This window comes from Marmota monax, unplaced genomic scaffold, assembly GCF_021218885.2.
Source record: "Marmota monax isolate L192 unplaced genomic scaffold, Marmota_monax_Labrador192_F-V1.1 WCK01_AAM20220418_F8-fsc00006, whole genome shotgun sequence".
NCBI lineage: Eukaryota > Metazoa > Chordata > Mammalia > Rodentia > Sciuridae > Marmota > Marmota monax.
In genome coordinates, this window is record NW_026693712.1 from 29,187,237 (window position 1) to 29,205,062 (window position 17,826).

The following is a 17,826-nucleotide window of genomic DNA, read 5'->3' on the forward strand; positions in this document are numbered from 1 at the left end:
AGAAGATAGAACTATAGCCCTTGGAGTATATAGAGACATAGCAACTTATATCTGCATTTGTGTTTATTTTATGCACAAGACTTTGTCTTTTCGAAATGTTTAGTGCTCTTGTACAAATAAGTTCAGAGAGTGAAATTTTACTTGCACATCGATTTATGTAAGTGATGTAAGTTCTATCATGTTTATTACATGCTAAATTTCCTTAAAGGAAAGATTGATGTTTCCTTTTACCTCCTATTCCCAATAGATGCTGATTGACCAAGAAATTCATGTTTTAGGGCCAGTCTGTGGAGGCACTTCATCTCCCGTCATTGCTAGTTTTATACTCCTGATATTATTCTTTCATTTGTTTGCTTTTTAAAATAAGAACAGTTTGTGCCTCTCATCTTGTTTTTAAATAAGCTACTTAATTATGGTGTTTAAAACTTTGATATTTTACCCTCAAGCCTGCTGTTGATCATTTTTGTCAAAATTGAATGCCTGCCCTTTGAAAGGTCGTTTCTAAAGTTTAAACCTGTTGGTTTGTGCTATTACAGCAAATCTCACCACAGAATGTTTGGTGCTGTACAATAACCACCCGTTCACTGCTCTGTGTAATAAATAATGGAGTCAAAAGCCACTATTTCCTCTTAGTGGTGAAGATCAGCTTTTAAACATATCTACATTTTGGTTTGCCTTTTCACATTTTCAAGTAGCTAAGAGAATAATCCAAAATCATTTTACAATGGCACCATTTTTTACATAATTTTTTGAAAGGTAGTATCATTATGTATGGAGTATGGTAAGACAATGATAAATTTCACTAATACACTCAATAAATTATTTCCCTAGTCATAATTTTCCATAGCTTTATGGATTCAATAACTAAATAATCTTTTATTTTTATTTGACACAAGGTGATGTTATATTATTCAATAGAAAGAGAATATATGATTTCTAAAAACAATTGGAGAAAGTCTAAAATATAAATATATTACCAAAAATATACATACAGTACAGAACAATAAAATAAGTTTTAGAAGAGAATTTAAAAAAAAGTAAAGATAATAAGGCATTTTTAACCAGGAATAAGGATTAGTTATAACAAATGTGTTTTAAATTTGACCCTAGGCTTCCAGGAACTGATACTCAATGGGGGTGGGGGAAGAGAATGGATTGTGCTCTGTAATCACTATTTGATCATTTTGGAGACACATACCATCACCTTTTCCTTGATAACTGCAGAGTTCACAGGGGTCCTAAAAATGAATACTGGAATTGCTTTTCCGTGTTGATAACCATGACTCAAAAGAATCAAATACTATATCCTGGAGAATTGAAGGAAGTAACTCAGTAGGCCTCAAATTGATATACAGCTCCAATAAAGTTTCCAACTATGGCAACTAGTGTTATGATTAATACCAAAAATGTTGAAAATCATAAGCAACTAGTATAGTGGTATACATATTGTATGGATATTAAATATATCATTGCGGATTCTGAAAGACAACTCTCTTAGAATGACAGTCAGGTATTTCTGTCATTATTAATCTTTTTAAGTATGTACAGTACTCTAAAAAGTGACAGTAAAAAATAATTCTATTATTTGTTGTATTTTGATGCCCCAGAAATTACAGATACGAAAGTGCATTTTACTCTTCAGTTATCTTGGAAAATTAAAATGTAGGCAATGTTCCAAGTATTATTATAGCATGAATATAGAATTAGCTTTACAAGAACATTGGCCTAAACATTTATTAAATGCATGATATCCCATAATCATTTTTCTCATTTTTGTTAAAGGGATATAATTGTAACACTTTGAATTTGAAAAGCAAACAAACCTGGCTTTGAAACCAAAGCCCAATACATGTTGTCTGACCCAGAGAACATTACTTCACTATTTAATACCTCTGTTTCATAGACTTCAAAACAGTGACAACACAGACTTTGGGTGAAGGCAAAATTATATGTGAAGCACCTCTCACAGACTCTGACAAAGTTAGTGTTTAATAAATCTTACTTATTTATCCACAAATAACCTTTCCACAGTAACATATAACAGTGGAAACACTTCCTGTGAGTTAATTCTGGAGATTATTTTATTAATATTGCTAGTGATGCAGCCAATACCAGTAGCAAGAAGAAGCTTCATTTTTTTGTTGTCACTGTCAATGGAATTCTCTATTATTTTAAAATTCCCCTGTTTGATCTCTAGTCACTTTTAACTTTCTCCACTTATACACAGTCCATCCTTTTGCTATTACACAATTATTAAAGAGAAGGTAGAAGAAAGATAAATTAACATGTTTTTGGTACATAAAAAAGCAAGTACTCCTAGAAAACAATCCAGTGCCAGTAAACCAAATATTTTCAGCAAGTCAACATATGTTAAAACTGTGGCAATTGATGTTACCTCAAAAATTTTAACCTTTTAGCTTTTATATTCATATTGCCAAACAACCTTCCAATAGTCATTTTAATCATGACCTTTCCCTTGGAGGATATGATAAGATCAAAAACTAGTGTAGATAGAAGGAACATCTTGTATTCATGGTTTGGTTTTAAAGTGTTTTTCTACTTTGACATATCAAAAAGGCTTCATCAATTTATCCTTCTTTATCCATCAAAAACATACAACTCCCATTCCAAATGTCTGATTTTTGCTGTTAAGATGTTTATAGATAAAAGAATACTCTGTGAATAACATATATAATATCAATGGTGTGTCTATCAGTGGTTCTACTGGACAATTTTTATTTTTCATCAAAAGAAAGCATTGTATATCCCCAGTATCAATTCAAACTATGTTAATGTTAATTTAAATATTTAAAACTAAAATCAGATATAAATACCCTATATAAATATAAAATTAAAACTATGAATTAATTAAACATGATCAACAGTACATAAGAAATAAATTAAAATTAACTTCAACATAATATTTAATGGTGCTTTACTTTAGACAAATTTCCAAATCTAGCCTATTGTGTTGATGGCCTAAAGCAGTTTCTCTTAAATATAACCATAGTGCTTTGTTTAATGCCTTAACTTTTCCAACTAATTAATGAGATGTCCATTAGCTAGACAAAAGAGATAATTGATAAGCAATTGAACACAAAATTCTGGAGTTCAGGGATATTGTTTAAGCTGGAGTTATCAAACTTAGAGTTGAACACAATTACATGATATCTCGTGCTCTCATGGGAGACGTGTAGAGATTGGAAAGAATGGGTTTCATAGCCATAGAAGCATGATAAAATAATGATCCAAACCCACTAAGAGAAAGAAAGAAAAATGTCTCTGTGTATCTCAGTCACCTTTTTATTTTTTATCACTTGTCTATGGATGTATGCCTATCTTTAGTTCAAATTTGTGGGTTTTAAACTGTATGCAGTGTGAGGTAGAGTCTACAGAGTTGTCTCAGTGGGTGATAAAGAGGAACCGCTAAAATACAGGAAAAAATTACTAGAGATTCTTTAACTCTCATCATTGCTTCATGCAGAAAGACTTTGTTTAAAGTATTAAAGACCTAAATAAGTTTCTCTTAAAGAATTAGTTTCATTGATAGAAAAAGATGAATAATTCTCTTCTTACAAATTTGAGATGTACTTGTTTTATATGAGATGGAAACTAGGATACATGCCTACAGAAAATCAGTAACTTTTGGTCTCTAGAAGAATTAAAGTCAGAATCTTTATGTCAATGTTCTGGTGCTATCTTAATTTGGTTTCTTGCCAATTACATGCTTTACTATTCCTATTCATGCACCTAGAAGCAGGTGTGCAATCCTTTCTCCCTTTTTGACTTCGGCAGAGTTCTGCTTCCTCAGAACTTTGGCTTATAAATATCATTCGGGATTTTAATTCCATCTCATGATACCTTTCAATTTTTAGCTCCACTTCTTACCCACTATTTTCCTATTTCCCAATTCAAATTCCCAAAATAAAGACTACGATAGACCCTGAATACCTTTCCACACCAAAAATTCTTATGCTACTGGTGCCTTTCTCTGGACAATCAACAAAATCAAGAAACCAGAGTTCCTGCTCAAGTCAGATTCTTAAAAAGTAGCTATGAACAGGTAAGAATGAACTGAGAAGGATAATAATTGGTTAGGAACCAGGATTGACATCTGTAGCATAGCAATGCACACAATTTATTCAATGCAAACCTTCAATGAAAATAAAAACAAGGAGGCAGGAAGATGGCGGCAAAGGGAGAGCATTACCCCTGTGTACAGCATCACTGTGCGGGAGAATGACGAGTTAGAACGGCTAAAAGCTATCTTGTTAGGAATTTCCAGCAAATTTGGGGTGCTCCAAAACCTAGAGGAAGGATTTCCATCGCACGAGGATCAGCTACGGGGGCTCAAACTTGAGACATTTGTCCACACGGAGGGTCACGCTGCTTATTCAGCACATCGCCCCACCGCTAGAGTCTGAGGCGTGCGCTGGGAAACCAGGAGATAGCAACGCAAAGATACAGCACTACAGTTTCTGCGGGCTTCTGCCAGCTGTGCAATCACCGTACTCAGTGCTGAATTCTGGGTTTGAGACGGGGGAAGGAAGCGGTCCAATTCGGTTCTCCACACCAGTCAGACCACAGAGGAAGCCAGCGGCCACTATCTTGGAGAGCTGACGTCACCATCCATGTTTTCGACTGATCGCAGCTCATTCAGCCATAGAACAGGTAATTTCAGGCTGCCATTCGCCTGCGGCTCGCAGACAAATTACTCAGGCTCAGTGCTAAATAACTCGCGGAAACTGCTTCTTGGAGCCTGCTCCTATCAGAACATACACCGAGCCCTGAGCGGCCAAATTCCGGCTCCCGGAACTGCTCTGGCCCAGGGATAAAGAACCAGCGGAAACTGCTTCTCGGTCCGGGTCCTGCTGAATGCTGTGGAGGTAAATACCAACCAAGCCTTCATAGGCAGTGGCAACAGGACTGAGACGGGGCTTGTGAGGGCTGGTCAGGACTCACCCGTTGCTTTGGTCACCCGGGAAATGGAACGAAATGCTGCCATTCACATGGGATATCAACATGGCAGAGATCTGATGTCATCAGAAAGTGGCAGAGGAGAGAACTTCATCAATACCAGCGGCGACAGAAACAGTTGGTCTCCTGGTAAAGAAAGTGAGTCACAAACACCTGAGTCTCTCTCACTTTGTCTTCAAGCCAGAGGGGCAGAGCAGAGCCGCCGCCCAAGCCTGGAACAGGCCCAGCGGCCCGCCGGCGTGGTAGTCACGTAACCCCAATTGGAGTAGGGGCAGAGCAGAGCTGCCACCCGCGCCTGCAAGGTAGGCAGACCTGCGACCGACCGGCAGACAGGCCCAGCGGTCCGCAGGCGTGGTAGGAGGGGCAGGGCAGAGCCGCCGCCCATGCCTGCAAGGTAGGCAGACCTGCGAAAGACCGGCAGATCAGGCCCAGCGGCCTGCCGGCATGGTGCACACATCACCCCAATTGGAGTAGTGGCAGAGCAGAGCCACCACCCGCGCCCGAAAGGTAGGCAGACCTGCGACCGACCAGCGGAACAGGCCCAGTGGCCTGCCAGCGAGACAGACACATCACCCCATTTGGATTAGGGGCCGAGCAGAGCCGGCGCCCATGCCCGCAAGGTAGGCAGACCTGCGAACAACCAGTGGAACAGGCCCAGCGGCCGGCCGGGGTGGTAGGCACGACACCCCAATTGGAGTAGGAGCAGAGCAGAGCCTTCGCCCGCACACCGGTACAGGCCCAGCGGTCCGCGGGTGTGATAGACAAGTCATACCAATTGGAGGAGGGGCAGAGCAGAGCTGCCGCCCACGCCTGCAAGGTAGGCAGACCTGCAACCTACCGGCAGATCAGGCCCGGTGGCCTGCCGGCGTGGTACACACGTCACCCCAATTGGAGTAGGGGCAGAGCAGAGCTTTCGCCCGCGCCTGGGACAGGCCCAGCGGCCCGCCAGTGCAGTAGTCACATCACCCCAATTGGAGTAGGGGCAGAGCAGAGCCGCCTCCCGCACCTGCAAGGTAGGCAGACCTGCGACCGACCGGCAGGACAGGCCCAGGGGTCCGCGGGCGTGGTAGACACGTCACACCAATTGGAGGAGGGGCAGAGCATAGCCGCTGCCCGCGCCTGCAAGGTAGGCAGACCGCCGTCCGACCCTGCAAGAGAGACTTGTCAACTATACAAGAGCAATATAAATGTATAGGGGGGAAAAATTTTCAAAAACACAACAGTTTCACCAAGCAGAAAGAAATGCAAGCAGTATGAAAAGACAAGGAAAGAAAGGACCACAAGCAATGCGGGTCAACTCAACTTTAGAAGAGGTAACGGCTGCAGCAGATGGAATGTCAGATAAAGAATTCAGGATATACATGCTTCAGATGATCTGGAGTCTCAAGGAAGACATTAGACAGCAAAATCAGACAATGAAAGATCACTTCAACAATGAATTACACAAACAAATCCAGGAAGCAAAAGATCAACTATACAGGGAGATAGAGGTTATAAAAAACAAACAAACAGAAATCCTAGAAATGCAGGAAGCAATAAACCAACTTAAAAACTCAATGGAGAATACTACCAGCAGAGTAGAACACTTAGAAGATAGAACATCAGACAATGAAGACAAAGTATTTCAACTTGAAAAGAACATAGACAGCTCAGCAAGACTGTTAAGAAACCATGAGCAGAAAATCCAAGAAATATGGGATAACATAAAGAGAACAAACTTAAGAGTCATTGGGATACAGGAAGGTACAGAGCTCCAAACCAAAGGAATGAGCAATCTATTCAATGAAATAATACAAGAAAACTTCCCAGACTTCAAGAATGAGACAGAATCCCAAATCCTAGAAGCCTACAGGACGCCAAATGTGCAAAATCATAAGAGATCCACACCTAGACACATTATAATGAAGATGCCCAACATACAGAATAAGGAGAGAATTTTAAAAGCTACAAGAGAAAGGAAGCAGATTACATTTAGGGGTAAGCCAATCAGGATAACAGCTGATCTTTCAACACAGACTCTGAAAGCTAGAAGATCCTGGAATAGCATATTTCAAACACTGAAAGAAAATGGGTTCCAACCAAGAATTGTGTATCCAGCGAAATTAAGCTTCAGGATGGAAGATGAAATTAAAACCTTCTACGATAAACAAAAGTTAAAAGAATTTGCAGCTAGAAAACCATCTCTTCAAAACATCCTCGGCAAAACATTATTGGAAGAGGAAATGGAAAATAACAATGAAAACCAACAGTGGGAGGTAGGACAGTAAAGGGGGGAAAAATAATCAAAGAGGAAAACAAACCATGTTTAGTAACATAAATAAACAAATATGGCTGGAAGAACAGCCCATATCTTAATAATAACCCTAAATGTTAATGGCTTAAACTCACCAATTAAGAGACACAGGCTAGTAGAATGAATCACAAAACAAGACCCAACAATATGCTGCTTACAGGAGACGCATTTGATAGGAAAATACATACATAGGCTGAAGGTGAAAGGTTGGGAAAAATCATATCACTCATATGGACTTCGGAAACAAGCAGGAGTGTCCATACTCATATCAAATAAAATAGATTTCAAGCCAAAGTTAATCAAAAGGGATAAAGAGGGACACTACATACTGCTCAAGAAAACCATACACCAACAAGACATAACAATCATAAATATATATGCCCCAAACAATGGTGGAGCTATGTTCATCAAACAAACTCTTCTCAAGTTCAAGAGTCTAATAGACCACCATACAATAATCATGGGAGACTTCAACACACCTATATCACCACTGGACAGATCTTCCAAACAAAAGTTGAATAAGGAAACTATAGAACTCAATAACACAATTAATAACCTAGACTTAATTGACATATATAGAATATACCACCCAACATCAAGCAGTTACACTTTTTTCTCAGCAGCACATGGATCCTTCTCAAAAATAGATCATATATTATGTCACAGGGCAACTCTCAGACAATATAAAGGAGTAGAGATAATACCATGCACCTTATCTGATCATAATGGAATGAAACTGAAAATCAACGATAAAAGAAGGAAGGAAAAATCATGCATCACTTGGAGAATGAACAATAGGTTACTGAATGATCAATGGGTTATAGAAGACATCAAGGAGGAAATTAAAAAATTCTTAGAGATAAATGAAAACACAGACACAACATATCGGAATCTATGGGACACATTGAAAGCAGTTCTAAGAGGAAAATTCATTACTTGGAGTTCATTCCTTAAAAAAAGAAAAAAACAACAAATAAATGATCTCATACTTCATCTCAAAATCCTAGAAAAAGAAGAGCAAAACAACAGCAAAAGAAGTAGAAGGCAAGAAATAATTAAAATCAGAGCTGAAATTAATGAAATCGAAACAAAAGAAACAATTGAAAAAAATGACAAAACTAAAAGTTGGTTATTTGAAAAAATAAATAAAATCGACAGACCCTTAGCCATGCTAACGAAGAGAAGAAGAGAACTCAAATTACTAGCATACGGGATGAAAAAGGCAATATCACAACAGACACTTCAGAAATACAGAAGATAATCAGAAATTATTTTGAATCCTTATACTCCAATAAATTAGAAGATAGTGAAGACATCAATAAATTCCTTAAGTCATATGATCTGCCCAGATTGAGTCAGGAGGATATAGAAAACCTAAACAGACCAATATCAATTGAGGAAATAGAAGAAACCATCAAAAGACTACCAACTAAGAAAAGCCCAGGACCGGATGGGTATACAGCAGAGTTTTACAAAACCTTTAAAGTGGAACTAATACCAATACTTTTCAAGCTACTTCGGGAAATAGAAAAAGAGGGAGAACTTCCAAATTCATTCTACGAGGCCAACATCACCCTGATACCTAAACCAGACAAAGACACTTCAAAGAAAGAAAACTACAGACCAATATCTCTAATGAACCTAGATGCAAAAATCCTCAATAAAATTCTGGCGAATCGGGTACAAAAACATATCAAAAAAATTGTGCACCATGATCAAGTAGGATTCATCCCTGGGATGCAAGGCTGGTTCAATATACGGAAATCAATAAATGTTATTCACCACATCAATAGACTTAAAAATAAGAACCATATGATCATCTCGATAGATGCGGAAAAAGCATTCGACAAAGTACAGCATCCCTTTATGTTCAAAACTCTAGAAAAACTAGGGATAACAGGAACATACCTCAATATTGTAAAAGCAATTTATGCTAAGCCTCAGGCTAGCATCATTCTGAATGGAGAAAAATTGAAAGCATTCCCTCTAAAATCTAGAACAAGACAGGGATGCCCTCTCTCACCACTTCTGTTCAACATAGTTCTCGAAACACTGGCCAGAGCAATTAGACAGACGAAAGAAATTAAAGGAAATTATAAATTATAGGAAAAGAAGAACTTAAATTATCACTATTTGCAGTGACATGATTCTATACCTAGCAGACCCAAAAGGGTCTACAAAGAAACTATTAGAGCTAATAAATGAATTCAGCAAAGTGGCAGGATATAAAATCAACACGCATAAATCAAAGGCATTCCTGTATATCAGTGACAAATCCTCTGAAATGGAAATGAGGACAACCACTCCATTCACAATATCCTCAAAAAAAATAAAATACTTTGGAATCAACCTAACAAAAGAGGTGAAAGACTTATACAATGAAAACTACAGAACCCTAAAGAGAGAAATAGAAGAAGATCTTAGAAGATGGAAAAATATACCCTGTTCATGGATAGGCAGAACTAACATCATCAAAATGGCCATATTACCAAAAGTTCTCTATAGGTTTAATGCAATGCCAATCAAAATCCCAACAGCATTTCTTGTAGAAATAGAGAAAGCAATCATGAAATTCATACGGAAAAATAAAAGACCCAGAATAGCAAAAACAATGCTAAGCAGGAAGTGTGAATCAGGCGGTATAGCGATACCAGACTTCAAACTATACTACAGAGCAATAGTAACAAAAAGAGCATGGTACTGGTACCAAAACTGGCAGGTGGACCAATGGTACAGAATAGAGGACACAGAAACCAATCCACAAAACTACAACTATCTTATATTTGATAAAGGGGCTAAAAGCATGCAATGGAGGAAGGATAGCATCTTCAACAAATGGTGCTGGGAAAACTGGAAATCCATATGCAACAAAATGAAACTGAATCCCTTTCTCTTGCCATGCACAAAAGTTAACTCAAAATGGATCAAGGAGCTTGATATCAAATCAGAGACACGCCGTCTGATAGAAGAAAAAGTTGGCTATGATCTACATACTGTGGGGTCGGGCTCCAAATTCCTCAATAGGACACCCATAGCACATAAGTTAATAACTAGAATCAACAAATGGGACTTACTCAAACTAAAAAGTTTTTTCTCAGCAAAAGAAACAATAAGAGAGGTAAATGGGGAGCCTACATCCTGGGAACAAATCTTTACTCCTCACACTTCAGATAGAGCCCTAATATCCAGAGTATACAAAGAACTCAAAAAATTAGACAATAAGAGAACAAATAACCCAATCAACAAATGGGCCAAGGACCTGAACAGACACTTCTCAGAGGAGGACATACAATCAATCAACAAGTACATGAAAAAATGCTCACCATCTCTAGCAGTCAGAGAAATGCAAATCAAAACCACCCTAAGATACCATCTCACTCCAGTAAGATTGGCAGCCATTATGAAGTAAAACAACAACAAGTACTGGAGAGGATGTGGGGAAAAGGGTACACTTGTACATTGCTGGTGGGACTGCAAATTGGTGCAGCCAATTTGGAAAGCAGTATGGAGATTTCTTGGAAAGCTGGGAATGGAACTGCCGCAGTCTTGCTGGGCACAAATCACGAGCCACTGAAGCAGGAACAAACTTTATTTTTAAACTGCAGGAAAACACTTCACACAGCTCCCGGGGAATCCTCCCTAACGCGCGCCAGGAGGCTTGTCCAGGAACCCCCAGCCGGAAATATCTCTCCCGGAAATCCCTCCTCCTGCACTTCCCCAACCAATGGGAACTCTCAGGGAATCCCCGGAAATCCCCATGAGAACTCCAAAATAGTTCGAGAATTCAAAAGTTGCGGCAGACGCGGATAGTAATGCCTCGCCTGTCAATCAATACTGTTGGCAAAATGCCAGGGGCCATACAGACTCGGCGGTGGCTCTCAGCATGGAACCACCATTTGACCCAGCTATTCCCCTTCTTGGTCTATTTCCTAAAGACCTAAAAAGAGCGTGCTACAGGGACACTGCTACATTGATGTTCATAGCAGCACAATTCACAATAGCAAGACGGTGGAACCAACCTAGATGCCCTTCAATAGACGAATGGATAAAAAAAATGTGGCATTTATACACAATGGAGTATTACTCTGCATTAAAAAATGACAAAATCATAGAATTTGCAGGGAAATGGACGGCATTAGAGCAGATTATACTAAGTGAAGCTAGCCAATCCCTAAAAAACAAATGCCAAATGTCTTCTTTGATATAAGGAGAGTAACTAAGAACACAGTAGGGAAGAAGAGCATGAGAAGAAGATTAACATTAAACTGGGATGAGAGGTGGGAGGGAAAGGGAGAGAGAAGGGAAATTGCATGGAAATGGAAGGAGACCCTCAGGGTTATACAAAATTACATACAAGAGGAAGTGAGGGGAAAGGGGAAAATAATACAAGGGGGAGAAATGAATGACAGTAGAGGGGGTAGAGAGAGAAGAGGGGAGGGGAGGGGAGGGGAGGGGGGATAGTAGAGGATAGGAAAGGCAGCAGAATACAACAGACACTAGTATGGCAATATGTAAATCAATGGATGTGTAACTGATGTGATTCTGCAATCTGTATACGGGGTAAAAATGGGAGTTCATAACCCACTTGAATCAAAGTGTGAAATATGATATATCAAGAACTATGTAATGTTTTGAACAACCAACAATAAAAAAATTTTAAAAAAAAGAAAAAAAGAAAAGAAAAACAAAAGTTCATACTTCAAGTAATTTACCAAAGACAATGATTAGGTAGGACACAGTGTCAAAGAATAGCTGTGACAATAACTACTAGGAAAATATATTAATTTTAGCCAAATAATACCTGATCTCAGTGACATTTGTGTGTGTCATGCTGAACTATAATTTAAGAAGCAATTTATAAAAATCAATATAGTGTACGGCTAGCTTCTTAATGAGTTCTGACATATTTTCTACCTCAACCAGAAAAGATTTAAGTACCTCAGATCACAGCCATATGAGATAATTAGCTAATATTCAAATAACCAGAGAAATCACAGCTGCCAAAAAAATAAAATTGATGCACTATATAAATTTCACAAAACACTTCATTTTCACTCCTTTTCATAAGAGTGGTTTAAGACAAACAAAAATAAATCAACTTCTTAGCCATGGTAAAAATCAATTTTTAACAAACATAAATGCTCTAGTTTAGAATTGCCAGCTGAGGAATTAAGTGTGGGAGCTCTTAACTTAGATTTAACATGCATAAAATTTTCCACTTTTACTGCTTCTAGTATCTCTAAAAATTTCCTAATCTTATACACAGCAAAAAAAAAAAGATTTCAAAAGATTAAAAATTTTAAATATTTAACCTCAAAATAAATCAATTAATAACAGTAGTTACTTTTAAAATTTTTATTTTGCTTGAATGGTCTTTAAACACCTAGAATGTACAAAGGGAAACAAAGTCTTTATATAACAATTTTTAAAAAGGCTTCTCAAGCAGGTGAGAACTCCAAATTTAATGAAGAATAAACAAATTACAATTCATTGTGAATGCCAAGGCTCAGTGTTGGAAACTCTATGATTTCAGTATAACTCCCTCAAGAATTAGGTCATATTTGTTAGTTATTGAATTTTGTGTACATATTTAAACTTATTCCTCCTTAACATACATTTTTTCTATTCACATAGATGGTAGATGTATAAAATCTGACATAATTAGCTACAAGCCTGAAAAGAAATAAAAATAAATAAAAATGAAAATTTGAAATGCCTTTGTCATGGTCTTGGGGAACCTGTAACAGAGAGAAAATTTATCATTTTTTGATAAATGCTATCATGTCATGAGATGTTACTGCTATTTAATTTGCATTACTTCAGTGGACAACAACAAAATTGCTGCTTCTGTTTCATTATACTTTTATATGTTTAACTCTGAAAAGACATATTACATGGGTGGTACAGTCCCACTTATGAGCACAAGTTATGTGTACATTTATTTTTATATTTGTGATTCATTTTTAAAAAAACATTATTTGAAGATCAGTAAAAGCAAATACTACACTACCTGGTGGTTACTGAACATATAAAATCTCTTATCCCAGAAATGTTATTCAAGTGGGAGCTCTGAAAAAGTCCAAGATGAATTCATAAATTGATCCCATTATAAATTATTTAAAAGGTAGTATTCCTGATCTTGGAGAATTACAAAGAGTATAATTAGCTCCTCCCAAAATAATTATTTGTCTGCTATTACCATTAGCAAACAGAAACAATTGATTCTTCAAGTTGAAAAGAATGTTCCTGATTTTCATTCTCAACTCTTATATTTTAATGATGGGAAAGATAACTTTCATAAGCTTAAATAATGTTCCCAGTGTCAAATAAATGGAATTACAGTACTATAAAAATCATTGTATCATCATCTAAGTGAAATTTTAAATCTAGATGAACTATGTCTTTAAGGCAGCAAACATATTTCAAAGAAAAAAGGAAGGAAGGAGGGAAGAAACTAAACATCATAGAAGATACTTGTAAAGAAATGGTCTCTTGAAAAACACATATTGATCAGGGGGTGGAAAAAAAATCTTAAAATGTTTTCTACATTTCTTCTCTTTAGTCCTTCTTAAAATGTAGTACAAAGGAGACGATGTTAAATAAAAAACATAAAATGAAACAAGAAATTATATTAAATTATATTAATTTAATATAATTTCTTATATTATATTATATTAAATTATATTAATTTCTATTAAATAGAATTTTATAGGTTGACTGTAATCATAAACCTTGATTGTTTAGCACCTTATATTTTTTTCATATGAATTAAACTTATTACAGACATCCAAAAATTGGGAGATTTCGCAGAAAATTTCACACTTTCAGTTTCTCTTGAAAATACCGTGCCAGGTTTGAATTTTCAATTGTGAGCATTTCGTAGGCACCTAGTAGCTGACCCTTTAGACAATTATGCCCTCTTCAAGTACCCCCCAGCTCTCCATCATTCCCTATTGTTGACTCAAATGCATTAAATTCCTGGGCCTATCTATATTCCTATAAGGTTGTAACTTCACCAATAATCAATAACTAATAGCTACAATTGGCAAGGCAATCAATTTCACTCCCTAAAGACATCTATTACAGGTAACAACATCCATCAGGAATTTTCATAAGCAAATAAACATTCAACTGTAATTGATTTAAGCCACAAAGATATTTATTATCTTGCATATCAGAAAGTTCTATGCTCAGGATTCTTTGGTGACTAATTTAGCAGTAAAGGATACATATCTCAAGCACCTAGAATTTATCAATTCCTGCTTTGCCATCCTACACTTACTGCCTTGATTATGTTGTCTACCTTCCCATATCCCTTAAGTTGAATTACATTGCTTCTGGCATTATAGCAGCCAACCAAGTCCAGAGTGATAAAAGAGAAGGATCTCTTTTATCTCCTTTTACCATTGAGGAAATATTTCCCAAAATGTCTCCAGTGGAATTCCCCCCACATCTCATTTCTACCCCTCTCTGATTGAAAAGGAGGGCCAACCTCCCCTGCACCACATAGCTACTGTATTAGTCAGGGTTCTCCAGAATAACAGAACCAACAGGATGGACAGGTGTAGCGGTAGAAAGTAGTTTATTTTCAAGAATTGGCTCACGTGTTTATGGAGCCTAGCAAGTCCAAAACCTGGAGGATGAGCTCTCAGAGTAGAGACCAAGAAGAATAGATACTACAGTTCAAGTACTAGAGCCATCTGCTGGCAGAACTCCCTCTTACTAAGGGAAGGTGAGTCTTCTACTTTATCTACCTCTTTAAGTGATTGAATGAGTCCCTCCTTTGTTACAAGGGATCATTTGTTTTACTCAAATTCCAGACACAACTCTGAATCCCCTTTTATTATTTGGAGGTTGATTCATTTATTGTTTCATAAAATCATTCTTTCACAATGAACATTAAATTGCTTAGTGCATTTCATCATTCGTAAGCATCACAAGAAAACAGACTCAACTTTATATCCAATCACACCCACTCTAGTAGTTGTACTGCCCTACTTATAGCACTTGAGATATAGCATAGCATAGTAATTAAAAGTACAGATTCTGAAACCAAATCACTTGGAACTGAATTCCAGTTTGTACTTAACAACTGTGTAACTTTGAAGAAATTATTTAACCTATCTCTGCTTCAATTTTCTCATTAAAAAAATTGTTTATTCAAGTAAGACGAATATGTAAACACCAAGAACAGAGGTGAGTACATAAATATGTCTTTTCTATTGTATTGTCTCTCTTATAAAATTTTTCTTTATAAGTTGTGCTATGCTTATTGTTCTAAAAGCAGTACCATACTCTTTTAGAAAAGAAGTAGGGAAAGCAATGAGTAATCTTTGGTGAGGGAAGTATGTGTGGAGAGAAGACAGATGCCTCAAGACGGATAAAAGAATATACAGGAAAGTGCACTAAATGCCTTCAGAGAATAAAGAGAACAAGTTTTTAAGAGAAGAAGGAGCTTCAGACATTTAATATGGAAGATGGAATGATCCTTTGGTCCCAAACATAAATAAAAATAAGCAACTATTTTATGACACAAACAGCAGAGAAACTAAAGATTTCTTATAATTATACATATAATTATAAATATAACCTATTTAAATATTGTTATTTATAATGTATTTATAGATTTGCAGCTGTATAATTATAAGAAAACTTTAGTTTTCCTATAATTATAAGAAATATATTTTTACCATAAAGTTAGTGCTTATAACAAGACTGTTTAGATATTAGGTATCCCACAAAACTCATGTGTGAAACAATGTAAGAAAGCTTAGAAGTGAAATGATTGGGTTATGAGAATCTTAACGTAATCAGTGAATTAATCTCCTGAAAGAAATTAACTGTGTAATAACTGAAGGCAGGTAGGATGTGACTAGAGGAGGTGGTTCCCTGGGGCATGCTTTTTGGGTATATATTTTGTATGGATCTCTCTCTCTCTCTCTCTCTCTCTCTCTCTCTCTCTCTCTCTCTCTCTCTCTCTCTCTCCTTCTTGATATTATGCCTTGAGCTGCTTTTTCCACCACATTCTTTCACCACAATATTCTGCCTCACCTAGAGTCCCTAAGAATGGAATTGGCTATCTAGGAAAAATACTTCTGAATCTGTGAGCCCCCAAATAAACTTATCTTCCTCTAATTATTCTTTTTAAGACCTTTTGGACATAGAAGAAAAAAAAACTGACTGAAACAAAGACATTATTGTCTCATAATGTCTATGGACCAGAAGTCCTGATCAATTTAGCTTGGTCTTCTGCTTCAGGGTCTCACAGGGCTTTAATACATGTGTCTCCCAGGGCATTAATCTCATCTAAGGTTCAAATGAGGAATGATCTGCTTTCCAGTTCATGGTTGTTGGAAACAGTCAGTTTTTTGTGCTTCCTTGATGAGGGTCTTTATTTCTGGCTGGTTGGCTGTTGTCCCTACACTTGCCACTTAATCTTGTCCATATGGAAGCTTACAATATGGCGTCTTTCTTCTTCAAAGTCAGGAAGTGAGATAATTCAGAACCCTAGCAATATGAATGACATAATCATATGTAAGGAAATCATTCACACATAATCACATGTGTCTTCATTCCTTTGCTGAATCTTATTGGAAAGAATTTACAGGTCCTGACCATTTTCAAGGGGAGGAGTTTATGCAAGGACTTGAATACTTTGGATTATGGGACCAAAATAGAGCCTATCTAACTCATAAAAACATCTTTTTCCCCCAATATTTGTAATCACATAAGAATTGCATTTTCCTTTGTCTTTGGCTATTAGGAAATGAAAGTCAAAAAATTGACTCAGCTTTAATAATAATATAAAGCAAAATAGTCTATATATTTGCAATGAAAATGTTTCCCTAGTCAATTTTCCCTCTAGATAGGCATTTACTATACCATTGCCATTAATTTACATAGTTTTTATCCATTTATATTGAGTATATTTTTTGTGTTTATAAATTTTTCTGAATTTTCAATAAATGCTCTGTAGCTAGAGTCACAAAATCAATCATTATATCACAAGGACATTGTTAAAGAGTAGCTCAGCTTTGGAAAGTCTGAATTTACAATGCACCTTTACCTTCTCTATTCTTCTCCATTGACACTGCAGACATCCCCAGAGGTAAAAACAGGTTCCCACCCCTCGCCTTGATGCTACTACTGATCTCCCTAATTACAGTAAAAGTCATTTAACTCAGTTACTATATTAAGTCAGTACAACTTTCATTTAATCAGAAATGCCCCTTTCTATAAAAGTTCTCTTCTAATATCTAAGCTAAAAGAAATTAATGTGAAAAATATGATCCCATCAGGAATTGGAATTATTAAGAAAAGAGCTTCAGCTTGAATATGTATTCTGTAAATAAGTACATGTTTTAAAGCAGTAGGGAAACTATGACAATGTTTAAGAATAGCATTACTTCGAACTAAGTTTCATGATCTGTGAAACATTCCAGAAGATTTTCCTCAATTTTTATCAATATTAGTATATGACTTTAAAAAGCATTTTGTGTTAACTTCTTGAAGCATATTTTTATCTCATGTTATTTGTGTTTTTATTCAAATCATAG